The 21,130-nt window shown below is 43.2% G+C and overlaps 1 protein-coding gene and 1 long non-coding RNA gene across 5 annotated transcripts in view; both read right to left on the reverse strand.

The window, feature by feature from the left end:
* LOC138580892 (up-regulator of cell proliferation-like) overlaps positions 1-21,130 on the reverse strand; it is a 1,164,421-nt gene that overhangs the window by 374,417 nt on the left and 768,874 nt on the right. The gene's annotated exons all lie outside the window — the stretch shown is intronic.
* LOC138580893 (uncharacterized) overlaps positions 7,527-21,130 on the reverse strand; it is a 28,331-nt gene continuing 14,727 nt past the window's right edge. Inside the window, exon 2 of the long non-coding RNA XR_011304362.1 lies at positions 7,527-8,770. This is a non-coding gene — a long non-coding RNA (uncharacterized lncRNA). The remainder of the gene's footprint in view (positions 8,771-21,130) is intronic.

A 21,130-nucleotide genomic window follows, 5' to 3' on the forward strand; every position in this document is an offset into this window, starting at 1 on the left:
GGTCTGGAAAAGACTGGGGGCTAACCTGATGTCGGAACTGTTGGGAATGGGGGCTAGCTAGTCTTTTGGCTGTAGCTCCTGAGATTCTATCCGGGGCTACAACCAAAAGATCAGGGGCTAGAGCCCACTTAGCCCCCCCCCTAGCAACACCCCTGCCCGAGAGTAGACAAAACACTCAAGTAGCTTTGAAAGAAAGGGTGGAAGTGAGATAGGGGGAAAGTTGGCTGGGAGAGAAGGGTCAGGGGATGTTTTTTTTATAGAATAGGTAGAATGGAGTCGTGTTTAAATGAAGTGGGGAAAGTGGCAGTAGATAAAGAAGATGTAAAGAGGACAGAAAGGCAAGGAAGGAGAGTATAGACAGATTGAATCAGGTAAGAGCCATCCTGCACATCCTGGATTTATCAATTCATAAGACACCAAACGTGAACACAGTTGCTTTGTAGTGGCTCAAGTGGAAAGAGGAGAGATAGGGGTAAAGGGGTGGTTAGGTGAGGGCTGAACATTACAGCTTTGGAACATTTAGGCCCTTTTAAGTGCAGGGGAAGGCAGCAGAGTGAGGTGCACTAAATTGCTATAGTGTAAGGTACAAGTGTTAATAGGTACGGCAACAAAACAATCAACATAAAGCAGAGACTTCAGTTACATGATGGGTCTTAGTATAAGCAGAGGTCCCATGGGCCATGCACCATGATGTATCAAAGGAGAATTTGAAGGGACGAGTTCTTCATCCCCTTCATAAATACTTGGGATATACCTGGACAGCCTCCTTGCCATGGTCACTACACCTCTTCTCAGGCTTGTAGATAGTACTTGTACTATGGTCAACTTTCTCTCACGGACCTCCTGGCCCACTTTAATATCCGTAACCTGGCTTGGTCACCTTGGACCTTGAGTGGGTCCTCTAGCTCATTGGCTTACATGCTGCTTTGGTATCTCTTCACTTATAGGCTAGCCTTTGTTTGCATGGGGTCGATCACTAGGATTTGCATATCCTTTGCCCCCCTAATATTTCACCAGTCTTGTACTTCCCCGGGTTCTTTGCATAGCTGGACTGTCCACCTCCCTTTCTCATGCCCAAACCACATACCTGCCGCTCTGCAATACTCTCTCCCGAAAGGGTCTGTGGCTCCAGTGGCGGCGTACTCAGTCACGTCAGACTGCTTTTTGGTGTTCGCTGGCAGCAACCTTTTCAGTGGCTTGCCGGGACCGTCTTCTCTGGCTTTCTCCAACAGCAATCTTCTCATAGGCTCGTCAGTGCTTTCTCTGGCATTATCAGAGTCTCTCAGGATGCAAGCGGAAAACTTTATTTAGTCCACCTTCCTGGGCTCGGCGAAGCTATGCGGGCTGTTTGCCCACCACGTACACTCTGTGGTCCCACCTCCAGGAAGCAATTGTTCCACGCAATAGTGGCGGCTGCCGCTCTGTGCGTGCGCCTCCACTCCAGCTGATTGACTATGTCAGCTGATCTCCGAAGGATTGAAAGGTCATTATATGGTTCTCTATAATGAGAGAGGAAGTTCTATTGATTACAAGGTTTTAGAGTTCAGTTGGGGTCATCATTAATGTTAGATAGGAAAAAGGACTCAAAACTTCGACAACCTCAGAGAACACAGGATTTGGGGGAGATTATGATAAAACCTGGGAGTCCATATCACATTGTACCAAATCCAGGGTATTCGGCCCTTCTCCCCAAGGGGGAGTCACTCCCACAGAGATCCCACGTGCCCAAACCCCTAGGGAGAGGTCTTGTGTAGCGGGTTAACCTCCCTAGTCTCAATGGGGGTGGCTCCCTCTTTGAGAGAAGGGCCGAATACCCTGGATTCGTCACAAATGTGCAGATGCAATGCACTGTATTTAGGGGACAGAAAGTGAGCCATCAAAGATCATGCCCAGGTTTTTAGCAGTTGTCAAAAGGGTGGGGACTGCATTCATGGTAGTTGGCCAAAAAAAGGCAGAGTGATGGGGGCAACAAAGTAGACAATCTCTGTTTTTGAGGGGTTGAAGCTCAAACATCCAGTCATTAATACTTGCCAAGAAGCAGTATTTTCAGTGAAGTTGCCCAGACGGAAGACTATCTGGTTTTCTTAAGCGCAGGTCTGGAAGAATGTACTGTAAGGAGCAACGAGGTCAGCGAGTGGCTTGAGGTAGGCATTAAAACGTCAATGTAAGAGGAAGGAGCCCTGGGATACGCCAGAAGTTAGGAAAGATGGTCTGGTGAGAAAAGCACCTAACCCTACTGGTGACTCTTTTTTGGAGGATAGAGGCAATCCAGAATACGACTTACCAGACAATGCAAGATGAATGTTTGAGACGCTGCAGTGAGGTGGTGTCATTTACACTGTCAAATGCTGCAGACAAGTCAAAGAGGATGAGGAGCACAAGAGTAAGTTTGTGAGAGGAGTGCAGTAGCTCCTCCCTCCATTTCCGTGTGCGGCCGGAAGACAGATTGATGGTCACGCAGTAAACTGTTAGTCTCAAGTGTAGTAGGACAATTATTGGGCTGCAAATTCCTCTATGAATTCCCCAGGAAAGAGGGACTGCCAATTGCCTGGTAATTGTACAATGCATTTGTGTCATCAGATGGCACATTAAACAGGAGGGTGATGCAGTTTTTCCTTTAGGGAACGAGAAAAGCAGCCAGAGCCGAGGGAGAGGTTGACTAACAAAGCCAAGCTTTATGTCAAGGTTTAAATGTCCTCTTTTAGCGGTAACCTTGGGGAACAACTGTTCAGAGGAGGACCTCATCTTCACAGTTTTGATGACCTCAGCCAAGGAGGCAAAGGTGGAAGTGAAGGTAGCCAGAAATCGGTGAGGGGGGGGGGGGAGGAGGAGGGGTGGCGGAGGGGGAGGGGCAGTAGAGCAGGGTTTGTTACCGATACTTGTTTGGATGGCCAGTAATTTCCTGTGAAAGAAGATAGGCAAATGATCTGCAGATCCTGGGAGTCAAGAGGAGAAGAAGCAGTCAAGATGAAGTATCAATTATTTGTACATTCCAAATACTTCTGCCAACATTTTATACGCTTGCATGACGAGATTGTGAAAGCAGATTGTATTCCTTCCTTTCATGGCATAGTAGTCACCTCTAACATGCCTCAAAAAAAAAAAATCAACTGGTCTTCCTATGTGACGACTTTTTAACCGGGTGTATTCCAGTGCCTGCTTTATTCTATTATTGGGTGACAGCTCTTTTTTATACCAATTATTCACTTTCTGGATGATTTTGTTCCTCTTGAAGATGGCAGGAGCCAGGAGAGAAAGGTCCTGGAGATTTCTTTATGCAGAAAGGACTGTTCTTCATCCGGGTGGTCTGAAAAGATGCAAGCGGAGACAGAAGTGTTTTCAAAGTTGTCAGCAAAGCAAATAGTTGTGACATCTCATGGGTCAGGCTTGTAGAAAATCATTAGCATGAAGCTGGCATAGACTTTTTAACTCTAAAGAGGCAGGCAGTGAGAAGGTGATGGAATTTGTGTAACGCAGATATTGTACAAGGGTGTTCCACCAAATAGAATAGGTCCCCGGTGCGTGACCTCCTGGATGAGACTGGTCATAAAACCAGATGCAGATGGTGAGGCATTGCAAAAGTACTTAAGGGAAGTGGAAGTGTTGCCTGCGCATCCAGCCAAATGGTAAAATCCCCATGGTGAGGATTTTATTAGAGAATGTCTGTATATAGACAAAGAAGGAACACAAGGCATCCAAGTGCAGGCTTGCAAATATAACAATGGCAAGAGACGTATTTTGGTCAAGTAAACATTTGCACTCAAACGAAAAAGTCACCTGGATTGTTTCTGTGTTCCTGTTAGGGCAGAAATCCATTTGCTGGGGTTCTGCATTCGCATTTTGTGGGAACTGCGAGAAACCTGAAGGTGTTTCACTTATTAGTCCCCGGGGATCTGTCATTCAGGTGGCCAGGGCACGGCCATCACCATTGGATCCAGTTCCTGGGGGTGGACCAGTGCGGATCACCTGGATAGGGGTCCTCGGGGAATGGAAGTGGGACACTGATGGGCGAGAGGTGGTGTCCCCTTCTTTGCAACAACTTTCTCCCATCCTACTCCGTAGGATACTTAAAACCTCAAACCCCCACCCCTTTCTTAATACAAACAATTTCTCACAGGCTGATTACCCTAACACCAGAACCGTATACCTGACGTGTCCCAACTCAAGCGTCAGGCAGAGTCAGACAATTGCCACTGATTTCACACACCTGAATGCCCTTTCCCTTCCCCATAGGGATAAAAGGCAGAGCAGGAGAGCACACTGAGCAAGGAGGAACGTACGAGAAAGCAGCAATTCCAGGACGGCAGTTCAAACAGTGGAGAAAGGCAGCGCGGCCTGAAAGGATGTCAAGGAGGGAATTGCCCTTACCCGCAAAACCTCTAAACAAAAGGAACCTAAGACCGGGAATCGCAGCTTGCAAATCGTATAATGATGTCGGCGGACCATGGAACCCTCCCGCACTGATGGCCAGTGCGGGGAGACGAGGTTACCATTGTAGTACCAGCCTTGACTCCAGAGCCAATAGAAACACCAACGAGTTCAGCACAGCCGGTGAGTCAGGAGTTAAGCTAAAAGGTTGCAGTGGCAACAAAAAAGAACATTAAGACTACAAATACCAAGAGGTCGCAGGGAAGGTCAACGGGAGGTGTCAAGGTGGTCATACAAGGGTCCAGCCAAATCCCTTATACAATCGAAAGTCCTTAACACATTGATCCACCCGGCAGAGGGGGGAACGCTGTGTGAACTGTGTAGGAAGCCTGACTGGGGGCTAAGAAAAAGCCCGACTGCAGCTGGATAAGATAGGGGAAGGTCTGAGCCTGTTATGAATGAGCCAAGACAGCCACAGATCAGACCTTGAATGAATAACGCACATGGGTTAGCAACTCCACAGTAAGAGGCCACAAATGTTTGTTGAGCAGAAAGTACACGCTTACACAGAATACAGGAGCTGCTCTCAAAGGACAAGCATAGACACATGCTATAGATAATATAGGCTCCATTGAACGCAGACAAATGTGTAGTCAGCGAAGAACAAACGCATAATCTGCAGCCTGGTTGTAAGTGAGAGGCGAAGCACAGTCATGGTAACTTCCTCTTTCTAACCACAGAATAGCAGCTCCCTGTCTTGAACAGCTAATCTTCAGATCAGATAAGAAGCCAAGGACAGGAATCACAATACCAAAATACATACGGACGGTTGAATGTGCACAGACAAGTGTCCCTCTTCAGAAACGCCTTTAATGTAATGGGGTTTAAAGTGGTCTAGGAACAGATAACATGCTTTGCTCCTGTACCTAGCAGACGCACATTCACTCCAAGGGAAGTAGCCAAAAGCCAAAGACAGCGCATGTCTCTCGATTTTATACATAGGTACATCATGTGTGCAACGCAAAGCAAAGCACAGGAGCAGGTTCAAGCTCTAGACTAACTTTCCAGGCCGAGGAAATGACGCACACATTTTTAGGCCCACTTTAATATAAGCACACCAGGCTGACGGGACACACACACACAGCGCTGCTGAAGAAATCGTACAGGTTGGGAAGAGACAGCCGTTGCAGGACCCTGAGCAGAAGGCACGAACGAAGGTTTGAGCAAGCCCTATCGATAGAAGTCGTGGTCAATTCGCATGCAGCCCATCGAGGCCTGAAAGCGTGAGTTTTAATGTGGAAGTCGAACTGTATGCATATTCTGAGACTGAAGGCATGTTCTATTATGTTACACCACTCTTGATAATACCATATCTTAGTGTAGACCAACATAAACTCCATGTTGCTCAAGCTGGTATCGTAAAATGATTAATTGTACTTATTCTGTATTAAATGTAAGTCACGATTTTGACTTATGCAATAACGCTCTTCACATGTTTGGTAATATGTTACTTTATAATTACTGCTTCCATAGCAGGTGTAATGAGAATTAGAGCTGGTAGAGAACAGAAGTAATATTAAATATATTGACTTGCTACTTTCAAGCGTCACCTTCATATTTATGAGTAATGCTTCATATTGAGGTCTCAGAGTCCAAACGAACTACAGAAACATTTTTTCCTGGCTGTATTATGTTAAGTATGTCAAGGGGTGCAAACACTCAAGGAAAACCTCCTAGCACTAGACTAAGTTCCTAGGGGCATCCCGTGCTATATAATATGACATTTGCCCACCCCTATTTTGGGTGGAGGGAGGGGGGGCAGAAAATTACAGGGGTGAAATTAGAAGGAACTTTGTTTTATCATTTATGATGTATTAGGCCCTCTGAAGTAAGAGACTTTGCTTGAAGGAGTCTTGGACACCGAAGGTCCAGGCATTGTTGACGGGAACTGTAATCCTGCATAGGAGAAGCCCAGGAGCCTGCTGTGCTCGATAGTCCCGACTTTGTACAGTGCTAGAAAACGTGGCCAAGGGAGACTCCGGCCATAACACCCTGACCTATTATTTTGTGAACACTTCTTTATTATTTTCTTGTGAACACTATCCCACACAGTTTTAGAACTTAGTGATAAGGATTGGCAATAGGTTTCTTTTAGTATAGGCCCTTTATTTTGACAAGACACCACTAGGACTGCTTTATTATTATTTGATGGTTGTAGCTTGCTCTCATCTTAGATTTAGGTTTAGATTAGGCGTTTTTCTCACATTTATACTGTTTAATAAACACCCTTGAACTATGATCACTTGCGTCTGTCTTAACTTTTGCCACAAATGTTCCTTACAGAACCCTACTCTTTTTGCATTTTTCACCCCATTTCAGCGGCCGGAGTGACTTCTGCTGAAGTTTCCCTGCAACTACAACCCCTTTTCACTCCTTAAGAGTAGAAGGTCCTGGATCAACCATAAGGCTTTCTGGACCAGGGATGCTTCTTACGCCTCCTTAGAGTGCTAGGATGATTATTTCACCCTACATTGGTTTTAGGGGGTTAGGTTGGTGCCAGATAATATTTTCTTTTGGCTTCACCAAGGGTGAAATCCGAGTTACTGCATTAGTAGGCCAATTAACCTCCATTTTAGCCATTGGGGTAATAATGTTTTTTTTTAGTTCTATCTGCAACCATTTGGTTTTAGGGGCTTACTTTGTACAGTAGAATCATTAGGCAGGCCTAAAATGTCCTTTGTACACACCTGTGTTCTTGGTGAGCCCAAGATGCCACCCTCTATAGTGGCTTGAACTACTCTAGACCCGTTCATAGCCATGGGCAGGCCACTATACACATTGTGGGGTGCCCCGGGAGGGGTGGGTGGGGGTTGGTGTGGAATTGGCGATTTATGGAGAATCCCCGATTGGCTGGCTGCCAAAACTATTATTTTAAACACCCTAATGGTGTTGGTGGGCTGGCAGATGCCAGCCCAAATGAGTGATGGTAGATATAGGGAAACCCTGTTCCTACACTCCTTTGTGCCAGATTTTTGGAAGATCAGAAGCAGTGGCGGATGGTGGTTTTTTTTATTGGAGGGGCGTAAACATTTTTCATGAATATGCGCAAGCGACCGAGTATAGCGAGGGAACCCAAACCAAGCAAGAGGAGTTCGAGGGGGGTTCGCACCTTGAGAACATTTATTAAATGATGGGTTAAAATGGTGCATTTTACAGCAAACTTTCTGTGAACAATGAGTCAAAAGCCACAAAGTTTACCATCAGTTTTGTACGTTAGGATGAGAAACAATCCATTAGAAGCTCGTTGGCAGAGCTGCAGGACTTACGAACGCTTTGCCACTAAAGCCCTGGTGCTTAAGTATTTAGTTTACAGGGCTGATGTAATGCAATGCAAAATAACAGTACACGTTGTATGCCTAATGTTAAAGTCAATCTTAAGGTGCCTGCTCCATTAATACATTTCAGGGCTACAGGTTATACGAGCTATGAAAGCCGTTATTCTGAGTTCATGTCACCCTGTTCAAGACAGTTGTAATAGATCAGAGATCTGTAGCACCTTGAAGCCTCCATCGAAAACGTCTAGGAGCTATACATGCAGCACATGCCGCCTATATTGGTGGCAAAAAAGAAAGCATGAGCAATGGTGATTAATAGGTACTGCATATACAAGTAAATGAGTTGCATAGTGCACACGAGCGCTTAGAAACAGATTGTTGGTGCTAATAAAAATCAAGTGAATAAATGCATCACACAGAGGTTTTGGCTACTAAAAGCATAAATGAATACATGTATTTAAAGGTGAGGTATTTAAATCAATTCCAATTTCTATTACTTGACATAGCTAAGACATTTATTCTGTAGGTAGGCCGCAGCAGGGGGTGGGGGTGAGAGGGCAAAGCTGGGGTCATCTCGTGTCTGGCTTGAATCAAGCTTTGCGACTGGGGACCCATTTGTTCCACTTGCTGCTGTGTTGGTTTCACGGGAGACATCTGGAAATGATTGCTCAGAGGACGAAAAGGACAATTTCCCCGACACAATCCCATGGTGAGCTGTAGCAGCTGGAGGGGTTTCAATAAAATCAAAATTGAACACTTGCGGGAACAATCTCTGGATGCCACACACGTCTCTGTGCACTGACAAGAGTCTTGGAGAGCCGAGCTTGCTACAACGCAATTCTGGATGGCGAGATTCGGACCCCCACGTTCTTGACGAGATACCACTGCTAGGAACACAGCATGCATCGGGTAATGGTCGACACCCTCAACTTGTTCCTGATCAATGAAAAGATAAAGGGCTTTTGAATTTGTGCATTGTCGGTACTCCAGGCGTCTGCATTTTAACTTTGAACCGAAAACGGGTTGCTTCAAGGCTCTTCATGTAGCGAACATTCATGATTCAGTGTCTACAGCAGCATAAAAAAAGAAAGTCCAAGAATTAGCAGCAGTCCACACAGTGAACCAAGTGGCGAATAAGTCAGTGTTCTAATGAAAGCATTGAGCGTGGTCAGGGCTTTTTGCAGGCTTTTTGTGGCAAACAGTGACCGCAGAGAAAACAGTATTCATGCCAGTTAACTGTGAGCTGACGAGTGCATGGCCTCTTGCATCGCATCTTCACAGGCTAGGAGTGATGCAATCTGTTTACCATTGCAGAGTGTGCTTCAAGACAAGATTCCTCACTGCTGCGCACTCTTAGATGCATGTTTTGCAGGCATGCCAAATGCAAGCTCAATTTTGGAAACTGTAAGGGTCTTAACTTTAGGCATGGCCAGGGTAGGAATTTTGAATTGCGATGGCCTGGGTGGAGTAAAAATAAACCCACAACATTTAACTTGTGTACTTACTGTAACTAAGGATGGTACCCCAATTCTAACATTACAACAGGTGTCATTGAATTGTTAAAAATACAAACCATTTGACAAGCTATGTAATTGACTGTGGAAAAATGCAATTGGTTTAACATGGAGTGTACCTTCAGTGCAATTTACTGGTGCCGCATGTATACACACTTTGCGAGTGGAACCTTGGCATTCACGTAATGAGTAGTGTTATTTCAGGATTTGAAGGTGAAACTCAGGCATGTGAATAAGGCACTACAAAGTCCTCCCTAATCCATGAGTCATTAATTAAGTGCACATTACAAAAAGAAGTATCTATCAGAGCACACCTAATTACTCAAAAACTAGTTAACTATTTAGAGAGATTTTATTACAATTCTGGGTGCTGGGGAGGAATACACGCCCTGACACTGGAGCATGTGTTAAACATAAAACAAAAAGTGTCTAAACTTAAAGACACTCCCGTCCCCTGCACACCTTACAAGCTGAAATAAATCAGTCGAATTTCATAACATTTGCACTTTTATATATAGAAAGAATTGTCAATTTAGAACATAGGTAACAAAATATCTTCATAAAGGTACAGAAAAAAGGTATCAACTGACTTCCAATATGGCCAGCATGAAAAACAAATCAAACCAGACAAAGAAATAAGCTCCCAATTTTGAACTGCAGCTTCAAGCTCTACGCGTTTCGGGGACTATCCCCTTCTTCAGGAGCAAAAATATCTGCAAGTATAGATATATATACACAATTAGAGGACATCTCACATATCATTAAAAGTTTGGACAAACTAAACACATTAAATAAAGAGAATACATTAAATAATTATGTACACATAAATCCAACCACAATTCTACATAACATACACAAGTGGTTGTATATTCACAGTGGTACAACTGGTATGGCTCCAAATGTAAATCTCAAAATGCATTAAAACCTAAAAAACGTATTCGTATGTACCTCACAGTGGGAATGTTGTCAAAGAAAATAGAGTCTCTGTCTGTGCATCTGTCTGTGCACGACGTACACAGAACCAGGATCCCTGCGAATACTCCTGCCGTCCTCAACAAGTGAAATGTGATTGCCGAACTCTGGAATACCAAAGCATATCTATCAGCTCCAATTACACGTAGTTAAATCACCAAACCTTAATGACTAAACAACTAGTTCAAAAAACACCTATTACTCATTGGCAACTAATCTGTGCAGCTCAACGATCACCAAAATCCACAACCTTGTGCCACCACCTCATCTTTGTGCCAACACATCAACTTAACACAGAAAGTTAAAAAGCCCAAATCCTCAAAGAAAACCCAAAATTTAAATTGTGCAACTCTTCCAACATATATTATTTACCTAAGGCAAATCAATAGCCAATCCAATCCAAATGCAGGACTTCCAGTACCCCGCATCTAATGTAAAGCATCCTGCTGATTATAGAAATGTATAATGCAACTAAAAAACAAACACAAAATATACCATTTACAAACTAACACCACCTTTCCAAAACAAACATAAATAAATATAAACACATCCACACAGCTTAAACTTACTTCCAGAAGCGCACCTCTTCACCTCAGATTCAACGGCTCCTCTCCAATTCACACGTAACAGATCCCAACCCACACCACACTTCCTGGCTCATTTTATACTGTTTCCCGGTAGTCACATGATAAAGTCACGTGACCCGCCGGCACTGAATACTAAAAGAATGCACAAAGCTCCCTGCAACCTGCCAAATACACAGGTAATGCTAACTAAGCACACAGGTACTGAGTGAGTAAATCAAACAAAATAAAAAAGACACCAAAGATAAATGTGTGTGTATTTAAAAAGGAGATAGACATAGAAGAAAAAGCGCATTTTTGAAAAAATTCAAAAAATAATAAATAAGTGCCTTAAAACTATTGCTGTCCATCAACCATACTTAAATACGCGGCAAATTCAGAAATAACCAAGTAAACTAGTTATGTACTAATTACCCAAACCCAATAACTACTATTCCATACACCTCTAATGGAACAACCAGTATGTAACACCCGGAAAACACAAATACCTCCATGTGACCTCAAACTCATATCAATGTATGCATTATGAACTACGCGGCAAATTCAGAAATAACCAAGTAAACTAGTTATGTACTCATTACACAAACCCAATAACTACTCTTCCATACACCTCTAATGGAACAACCAGTATGTAACACCCGGAAAACACAAATCACTCCATGTGACCTCAAACACATATAAATGTATGCATTATGAACGACTTAAACCATTCACCAACCATACCTCGACACCTACACAAAACAATTCAAAGAGAACTTTTCATTGAGCCCTCTTGGAGATAAAGTCCCCAAGAGGTCAATCCAAAACATCTCTCTCTGAGCTAATATTCTCAAAAAGTCACCTCCTCTGGGTGGTTTCTTCACCACTTCCAAAACATTAAACCTCAATTGTGCAATAGTATGTCTAGACATATTAAAATGCCTAGCAACTGAAGATTTCTCATTTTTACACCGTATTTGAGATGTATGTTCAGTCCATCTTTCACGTGCGGATCTGGCTGTCTGTCCAATATACATTAATCCACACGGGCACTTAATGCTGTAAATCACCCCTGTGGATCTGCATGTGGCAAAATCTCTAAGAGTGATTTTTTTGCCCGTCTGCGGGTGAAGAATGTATTCTCCTTTAGTCACATTGTTACAATGACTACACGACAGACAAGGAAATGTTCCCTTTTTTTTAGTCACCAATGTCATCTGAATTTCCTTCGGGCCTCTTTCGGCTCTCACAACCCTATCTCTCAGGTTCCTACCTCTTCTATACACCATCATTGGTGGAGATGGAAACAATCCCAGAAGTGTAGGATCATGATGGAGAATCGACCAGTGTTTATGTATGATTCTTTTAACATGCCAACTTTGTCGAGAGAATTTGGAAATATGCAAAATTGCATCAGACTCCTTCTTCACCTTAGGTGTAAGCAATTGCTCCCTTGTAATCGGGAGCGCTGTGTTCTGGGCCTCATTCAAAAGTTGTACTGGATACCCTCTTTCAGAGAATTTTTTAGAGAGCGACTCACATTCAACTTTAAATTCATCAGTATCCATAACAATTCTCTTAATTCGCAATATCTGACTATATGGCAGACTAGCCATCATTGGCTTTGGATGAAAACTCGCAAAATGCAATAAATTATTAACATCAGTTGGTTTATGAAAGAGTGATGTTTTGACCTGATTATTAACAATTTCTAACTGAACGTCCAAAAAGTGTAACTTGGGGTCACCAATTTCCAAAGTAAATTTTATCCGTGAATGAACAGTATTTAAATACTCAAAAAACACTTCGAGTTCACCTTTGGAGCCACACCACACACCAAAAATGTTGTCGATGTACCTTTTCCAAACAATTATCTTACTGGACCATTCAACATTGTCTAGTATAAATTGTTTTTCAAACCAGTACATGTAGATATTAGCATATGCAGGGGCTATCGCTGACCCCATTGATGTTCCAGAAATTTGTGCAAAATATGAGTCTTGGTACCTAAAGTAACTGTTGTGTAAAATAATCGTAATAAACTCAATCACCAACTGTGGATCACATTCTACATTCACAGACTGTAATAGTAACCACTCTACTGCCTCAATTCCCTCCTGGTGGGGAATCGAGGTGTACAGGCTACATACATCCATAGAAAACAAAATACATTCTGAGGATAGACAAACAATTTCATTTATGTTCAATAAAAAATCAGTTGTATCCATTAATTAAGTGCACATCACCCCAGGAATGCAGTTCCTGACAAACCAGCGAAGGTGTAGTTTGAAGAGTAATATTTAAAACACCATGCAAAATCCAATAAGTCAATCTCGATACCCAGGCAGATGATGCTACAAAACCGCTTGTAAGCACACTAAGCAACAAGAAGGTAGAGCCCGATATTTCCTGGCATATTGCAACCCTGGAAACGTTGAGTGCATTTATTTGTTCTGGCCATAAAATCACATTCCAATCAGGGACCCATCTGCTAAGAGTGTCCAAGAAGTCTGCTACAACAGAAAGACTTACTGCTGCTTCTTGGTCGCTTTTAATGATCGACAGGTAATTTTGATCCAATCCTACCAAATCTGTAATGACATCGCTTAACACAAAGAAACCCTGCTCTTGCAGTTCGATCATTAGAATCTGATGCATGGAGTCCAGCTTGCACTGCCTCACTTTCAGTCTGCATGATTTGCATTATCGCTTGTGACCAAGTGCAAGTTCTACCTGTTACTGATGCCGGTCTCTAGTCACAAGGTATTCTGCGCCTCAGAACAGCGGCTGTCTGCATGATAGCTGTCTAGTTCTCTTCTTTTATAAAATTATCTAGAGATTGTACCACCTCACTCAGGTGATAGTGTGAAATCATTCCTTGGCACAGTTTACCTATTGATATAGCTTGGGTCGGGATGTGTTATGGGAATTCCAAGCCCTATATTGGCCCACACTTGTTCCTGATCTTTTATTGCATTCATTTGCTTGAACCGCCCACAGGACTCCTTGATACATAGCCAATATGCTTGCTGCCATTGCGTGCCTTTTCCTATCTATAGGACGCACTCCAGAACTCAACTTATTCACTCTTCCAGTCAGGGTAGAAGCTCAAGTTCCTATTACTGCAAATGGTCTGGAACTGCATAGAATTAAAAAAAATACATCACATGTGGGAATGTACATGCCATGTCTTATGTGTGAACACCTTTGATTTGCTGACCCCAAGTGGACCAAAGAGGGACAGTTTCCTGCCATATTTGTTCAGTCATTTTTGAAAAGTATTCTCTGTCAAAGATGACTGAATCTGCAATATACATGTGCTGTGCATCATTTGGCTCTAGGTGGAGCTTATACTGATTTTCAAGCTTGTAATCCCCCACTTGGTATGGCTTAAGTGAACTATATGGGAACTGTGCTTGGAATTCCCAGAAAGTGTATTTGGGCCACAGGATGGGCTCACGTTTGACAAACAAAAAGGCATTGTAATATATCACATAACATACATGGGACCCCATCTCATGGAGGTCTTCAGTATCATCAAAAGCATCAAACAAAGCATTTTGTGCAAATGTTGGAGCCTAGTCCTTAACAGTTCTCTACATGTTCTGGACACAGGATTACTGGTTGCAAACAGTCCAGATTCATCAATCACAGAACAAGTGTGAACTGGCATCTGCTTGGCTGGGCCATTGAAGGTTTTAAATGATGGCACCCACACGTGACCCATGGTTAGAGAAAACATTTGTATGGAGGCTGGAGTTCCTGGCTACTGAAGCTCTCTTTTCTCTAACATGTGTGAAGAACTTAAAGGCTTTAGAATAACTTCTTTGCTTACAGGTGGAGTGGAAACCTTGCTCAAAAAGTGCCCAGAAGTTAGTGAGATGAGAAACACAGTGAGGCTCAGCCACAGTAGAAGGAAATATGCTGCCATCATTTTAGAACACTGTTTTAGAAAGTCTGTCCAAAAGAATGCTTTCATTACTTTAGCAACCGAAAAGGCTTTCAGTTTCCAAATTGGCAGACCTGCAGTACTTCCCTGAATTGTGGAGTTGTAGTCAAGTGCGGCATATTCTTCATCATCTTGCACGCCAATCATCATCATTTGTCAGATCTCCATCTCTTCTTCTTCTTCAGGCTCCTCAACTGGAAGAAGATGATTGCATGGAAACATCACGGTAAGCACCTGGAGCAGGTTTCGGGTGATCCACACAGACTTGTCTTGGGCCTCGCTTGGGTGTTATTGCGGGCAGGACAGCAGTTCTGGAAACTTCAATCCGATTACTTGTACTGCCGGTCAATAGGAAGGGCCCACTCTCCTGCTTTGAGAGTGGTCTCAGAACTGGCCTCAGCAGCTTCCACCTGGAGGGATTCCTTCAGCAGCGTGTCGCCAGCAGTTGCTCTTGCCTAGTGTGGGGGTTGGGGAAGAGTGTGCAGATCAGGCATAAACGTTTCTCCCAAACAAAGAGTTCAGATGGAGTTTTACCATAGCATAAAAACTGGCATGATAAATTGTTTACATTTCTGAACACTAGAGGTACATGGTCTACCCAGTCAGACACATATTTAGGGAATGGTTGGCCCCTTCAATAAACCCATTTGTCTGAGGTGAAAGGGATGGGAAAAGTGCAGCTCTGATCCCCAAGCCTCCAATGCCTCTCTCAGCTCCCCCCTGCGAAAGCTGGACCATTGTCAGCATGGAACGTTTGAGTTGCTGTCATGGCTACTACACCCCAGAGTGCCTGAATGATTGATTTGCAGTCTGCTGTCTTCTGAGGAATCATCCACGTGAACCTAGTGCAAGAATCCACAATTACTAGAATATAGTTGAGCTAATTTATTTCTGGTATTGGGCCAATGTGATCCAGATGTTGAATCTCAAAAGGTGAGGTTGCCGTTCTTAAAAGAGCTCCTTTAGGTTTTTTGCTGTGGTCCACAGTCGTCTTTGCTATGGACTCCTTTATTACTCTCAATGTCATAAATGTAATTACTTGGGAAGCCTTTTGGCGAGGGTGAAATACCAAAACAAGCTTCTTTTATTTCCTCATCCATTGCAGTTGCTGAGCGAGTTATGGCTGCTACAGTTTCTCACTGTAAGCTCTTTGGCATCTTTGTCCACCAATGCAATGAATGTACCCTTTGTACGTGCTCTTGTGTGCATCACCCATAGCAAAGGGTGACTCTTAAGGTCCCAAATGTGTTCCCAGAGTTGCCTGGAAGCGGCAGTTTTATGCCCGATGTCTCTAAAAGTCATTTTGAATCCACCAATCAGTGTTATAAGCCCCGACAACGTAATCTGAATATGAGACCACTTGTGTGGGCTTCTCTGAGTCAGCTTGGCGCAATGCAAGCAACAATCCATGAGATTCAGCAGTCTGGGCGGTCATGTCTGCCAGGTGCCCTTTTGCAATATCAGTATTTATACATTTCTCCTCATGTGTAAAATGTCCTACTATGGCTGCACATGCAGCTTCATATTTCGAATGTGTGCCAACAGCTGGTGTTGTGGAGCCATCACAGTAAATTACTTGGAAATAATCAAACAATGGGATAGCAGGCAAGGAGGCGTCTGGCTCTGGGGCCATTGTGCAATTCAAACCACTCGTCTTTGCAATTCTGTTTTAGAATTATATTTTACATCTGGAGCATGTTGAGATGCTGACCATTGAATCCATCTAGTGTGTAATGCTTTTGCGTTGGGCACGCTAGCTCTTGTGGCAGCCTCGAGTTAACTAAGGGTGTATTTATGTGTATAGTTCTATCCGCCGCCAGGGGCCTTTCTTTCTGAATGATTATCTGAACTGAAGAGATCATTTTCACCTCGGGTGTAATCTTAATCCAGGTGTGGAATACATATGTGATGTATAAGCAATTGGTTTAGTCTGCCCTAAATTACAGACTGTGCATGTGAAAGCATTATCTCCCGCCAACAGATTGATTTCTAAATCCTTTTCTGTGTTTCTGTTTTGCAAATAACCAATTGGAGTCACTAATGAGTACACATAGGGCACAATGCGAGTGTACTCTGGCAACCAATGGGCTGCATTGAAATTTGGTTTTATCAAAGCATATAATGGTTTCACTAGTTCAACAAAATTGGACACATAAGATCAGCCAAAATTCAAAAGCCCTAAAATGACCTGCAATTGCCTAAGTGTATCAGGAGGTCGTATTCTGGCACACTTCAAGAATATCTGCTGACAAGCCTCTGCCCTCATCTGGAAGTGTAAAGCCTAAGAAGGTAACATTACGATGAGCTAGTCTTTTATTTGAAGTTACTCAAGTACCCTTTTGCAGCCAATGTGTGAATGACCAAGTCTACTTGTTCCAAGCGTTTGTTGAGATTCTCATGGGTGATGTAAACGTTGTCTACATATTGCCAACAGTTAAGAATGTCTGCCAGTAAACTCTGTATGACTCTTGAGAACGTGCTGGGTGAATGTTTATACCCCTGCATTATTCTAGTGAATTGAAGTGCGTTCCCTTATAAGTAAATGCAGTGAATTTCTGGCTTTCCACACCTAACGGTTGTGTAAAATATCCATAGACCTAGATGAAAGTTTGTTTTATATTTGCATCAGTGTAAATTGGCTAGACGTCCCGAGATGTGCTGATTTTGGGCTGCCTCTGCCTTACAATGTGCATTTAAAATTCCATAATCCACAATAAAACATTAAGTACCATCTGTTTTTAAAACTGGCAAAACCGGGATGTTATGTGTGTTTGCTTGCTTTATAATTACCCCTTGGTGTATTAATTGGTCCACTATGGTTTGTATGTGTGCCATTGCTTGTGGCAAATACTGCCTCCTAGGTGGGGTTGTTTTGACACTGGAATCACATGAGCTGGACATTCCAGATCATGCCCTACATGATTCCTAAACATTTGCACTGCTGCCAGCGCTGCGGACTCTTGTACATATTTGTATACTAATTTCCCACTAACTTCTTTTGAAAAGGCAGGTATCACTACATCCTCACATCTTGGTGCTCGTCTCACATACAATGGTTGCCAATCTTGAAATGCCAAAAGTCATTTATATTGGATATGTAATTGTGGCCAAAACAAAGCTTCAATCTCATTGGACGTTCACCTTCTAGCTGAATGGTTACAAAATGCACTTAATTATCTGCTAGATCTGCCCTGTGGATGTATTTATTGGTGCAGTTCTATGTGCAGTTGTACGCTTCAGCAGTGCCTTGTGGCTGCATTCAAATACTGAAATATAAGACCCAGAATCTCAAAGGACTTCTATCCAGTCAGTGTGTCGCATAGTCTTGGGAATGATTTGATGAGGGCGTGGACTCTGCATTCTGTAAAACTTGCAGGGCTGCAGTGTGTTTTTTCTCAACTTTCACTACCTTCCCCTCAGTTTTAGAGCAGTCTAGCATCTTTGCCTCTGAGGAATGAGATGAGCCCTCATCAGTACCATATTTTTGTGGACTTCTCATTTGTTTTCTGTCTCTGAAATCATGTTCTGTTGGTCTAAAATAGGACTGCCCCCTTGGTTTACCCCACGGTTGTCTGCCCCTGTGAGTATCTTGCCACTATTGGGCATCCATTTCTCCTGTAGTTTTCCCATTATTGAGTTCATGCTTAGAGTATTTTTCTTCCTCCATCGGTGGAAGCTGCTGGCAGTGAGTTTGCCACCCTTCTCCCGTTGGAAGGATTCCCTTCCTCTCCCAGGTCTCCCTTGGTGGTGTGTCTCTTTGTCTGGCTTACTATCCTTGTACTACTCCAGGATTGGCCCAGGGACTTGAGGTTTTGAAGACTTTCTCCTGGGAGAGAGAACTACAGATGTCTGGTGTGCATAGCCGTCTCATTGGGGCCAGGGGAGTAAAGCTGTAAAGCTTGGATCCCCTCCCTGGAATTGAACCTGTGCAATGCACAGTTTCATCAGCTCAGTGAGGGAAAGGTTCCTATCTCGCACGAACAATAGGAGGTCAAGTCCCAAAGTGACAGACTGGTCTCAAATCCTAGCTTCATCTTTTAACTAAAGTGTGTGATCCTTGACAAATCAGTTTATCCTTCTGTGCCTCATCTGTGGCACATCTAATTTGAACTATATAAACCCAGTTTTTGCATCAAATAGGGGACAAGTGTATATACATATATATTTAGATTTACCCAGATGAAATTAATTAAAAGTGATGATTATAAGTTAGAAATGTTACATTCTTTTCTAGATGGTTAAAAGAAATTGGCTCAAGTATGTGTGCCTGTGTTATTTTATAATTTACTGATGTGACAGTTATTGTCAACTTTACACATCACGTAGCAAAACACAAACATACAATATAAATGTTATTATAAAGTATACCCACCCTTTTTAGTAGGGCAAGGGCAGCGTTTTGTGCATGCCGCAAATAGCAGTAATGTCAGAGATTTTTATTTCAATTGTAGCCAGATCTGGCTTGACATAATTGGCCCAATTTTTGTCAGAATCGGCTCAGCTATTTATTGTTCCAAGGTAAAAAATGTATAGTATATAATTTTGTGAAATGTCATTTCAGCCTTACATAATTATTTCAATTTGAATAATGCAGAATGTTTTTTTTAATAAAACGAATATAGGTGAGTTAAAAACATAGTTAAAACACCAATTTATGAATCTATGAAGGGAATGCGTCAAGGTGAGGGGCTTCGAAAATGTGAGCTTGGCTTTAGGTCCAGTTTTTGCTTCAAACAAAGCTGGCAATCTTAGTTGCTCTGAAGTTCTGGACAGCCCAGAATTTCAAAGGGTGGTGAAGCCCAATTAGCTGAGTGGTGGTGCTGCGTACCTCAGTGCCACAATGACCATTGGGCACACCAGGCTTTAGCCACCACCCTGAAATGTTGGGTTATGTTGACTTGACCTGGCTGACCTACAGAGCCATGGCATGACAGGACAGGGCACATACAAACAGTGCCCGCGGCTGCACAGTTAAGAAGGACCCAGCAATAAAGCATTTAATTGTTAGCACCTGTATTGCCAGGGGAGGGATTGGAAGGGTGGGGGCAGAAGCCAGCTCCTCTCACAGCAGCTGTTAAGTGTGTGGTTTCAGATGTGAAGGAGAGTTAACTGCTTGCAACATTGAAGCTGCACTAGAATAGTCACATTAGAATTTGTAAAGTTAAATGCCTCCACACAAGTAAGTTTGCCCCTCCCCCACGGTCTCTGTAGTTAGCCCCACTCGCAACATTTGAAGGGTTAGTGCCCTCCCCCGAAATGTTAGCCTAGTTGCACATCTTGCGTACCGGTCACCAGAGCGAATATAGCTAGGTCGACAGAGCCCCGGGGCTCAACCGGAGCTGGACCTCAAGACAAACCGCTTCTTTCCTCACTACCTCAATTTGACCAAATCCTACCTGGATGTGACCAAATTCTATGGCAAGACAGGAGGCTCCTATTATGCATAACAATCTTTACTCTGACATCACAGCAGCAAAGAAGAAAAAATAAATAAATACATTTGTATAAACCTTTTTTGAAGAAGAAAATCACAGTTCCAATAATGTAATATAAAACATCCCAATCCAAAATGGAGGACAGGTCATGCCCTCAGTGTAACCAATGGGCATAGAGCCAGTTCCATAAATGTTGCTTTCTCTAACACCAACTCCTCTTTCTTTGCTGCTGACGCCACAGCTAAGTCACTCCTCCTAGTTCTTGCCTTAGTGTTTGATAAAACGGAGTTTAGAGTGTTACTTTGTTTCAGATAGAAAGAGTGTTGTCTGCACTGCGACGGTGATGTAATTAGCGCGTTCCTTTTGGAACGCTTGACCCCTGTCACAGCGTTATATTGTTGCTGCGCTCTGCTTGGAACATCCGCTCTCTGTGTGAGATTAATGGTCTTGTAAACGGCGCTCCCGCCGTGTTCTTTTTTCATTTGCCTCGCGTCGCCTGCCTTTCAAAATAGGCGGCAACGCGTGAACTTCGTTTCCCTTGGTGGAAGTTTGTTTTTTATTACACCTGAGCCGGCGCTCAGTTTGTATGTTAATTTGTGACGCGCGCGGGAGGTTAAAGAAGCTAAGCTTCTTACCATCGCGCGTCACCATAATTGTCCATAGTTGACCTTTTTCTTTCTTCTTTTTTTCCTTCACACGAGTAGCGTGTGTGTTTATAATTATACGCTGCTCGCGTATGAGGCCAGGTGCTAACAGGCTAGGCCTGTGTTTTGTTTGCTAAGGGTTTATGTGGAACAAGCCTGCTCGGCTGCCCTCCGTTTCACCCTGCTAGGGTGAATTCACATTGGTGCATTGCAAATTATATAGCCTGCTCGGCTGACTCCATTCCTGTTGCCCTGCTAGGGTGTGTTTGTATTCATAGCCTGCTCGGCTGCCACCAATTCTGTCGCCCTGTTAGGGTGTATTTAAATATAAAAAGTTTTTTAATATCCTG

Source organism: Ambystoma mexicanum, chromosome 3p (assembly GCF_040938575.1).
Source record: "Ambystoma mexicanum isolate Mex_15411 chromosome 3p, UKY_AmexF1_1, whole genome shotgun sequence".
Classification (NCBI taxonomy): Eukaryota; Metazoa; Chordata; class Amphibia; order Caudata; family Ambystomatidae; genus Ambystoma; species Ambystoma mexicanum.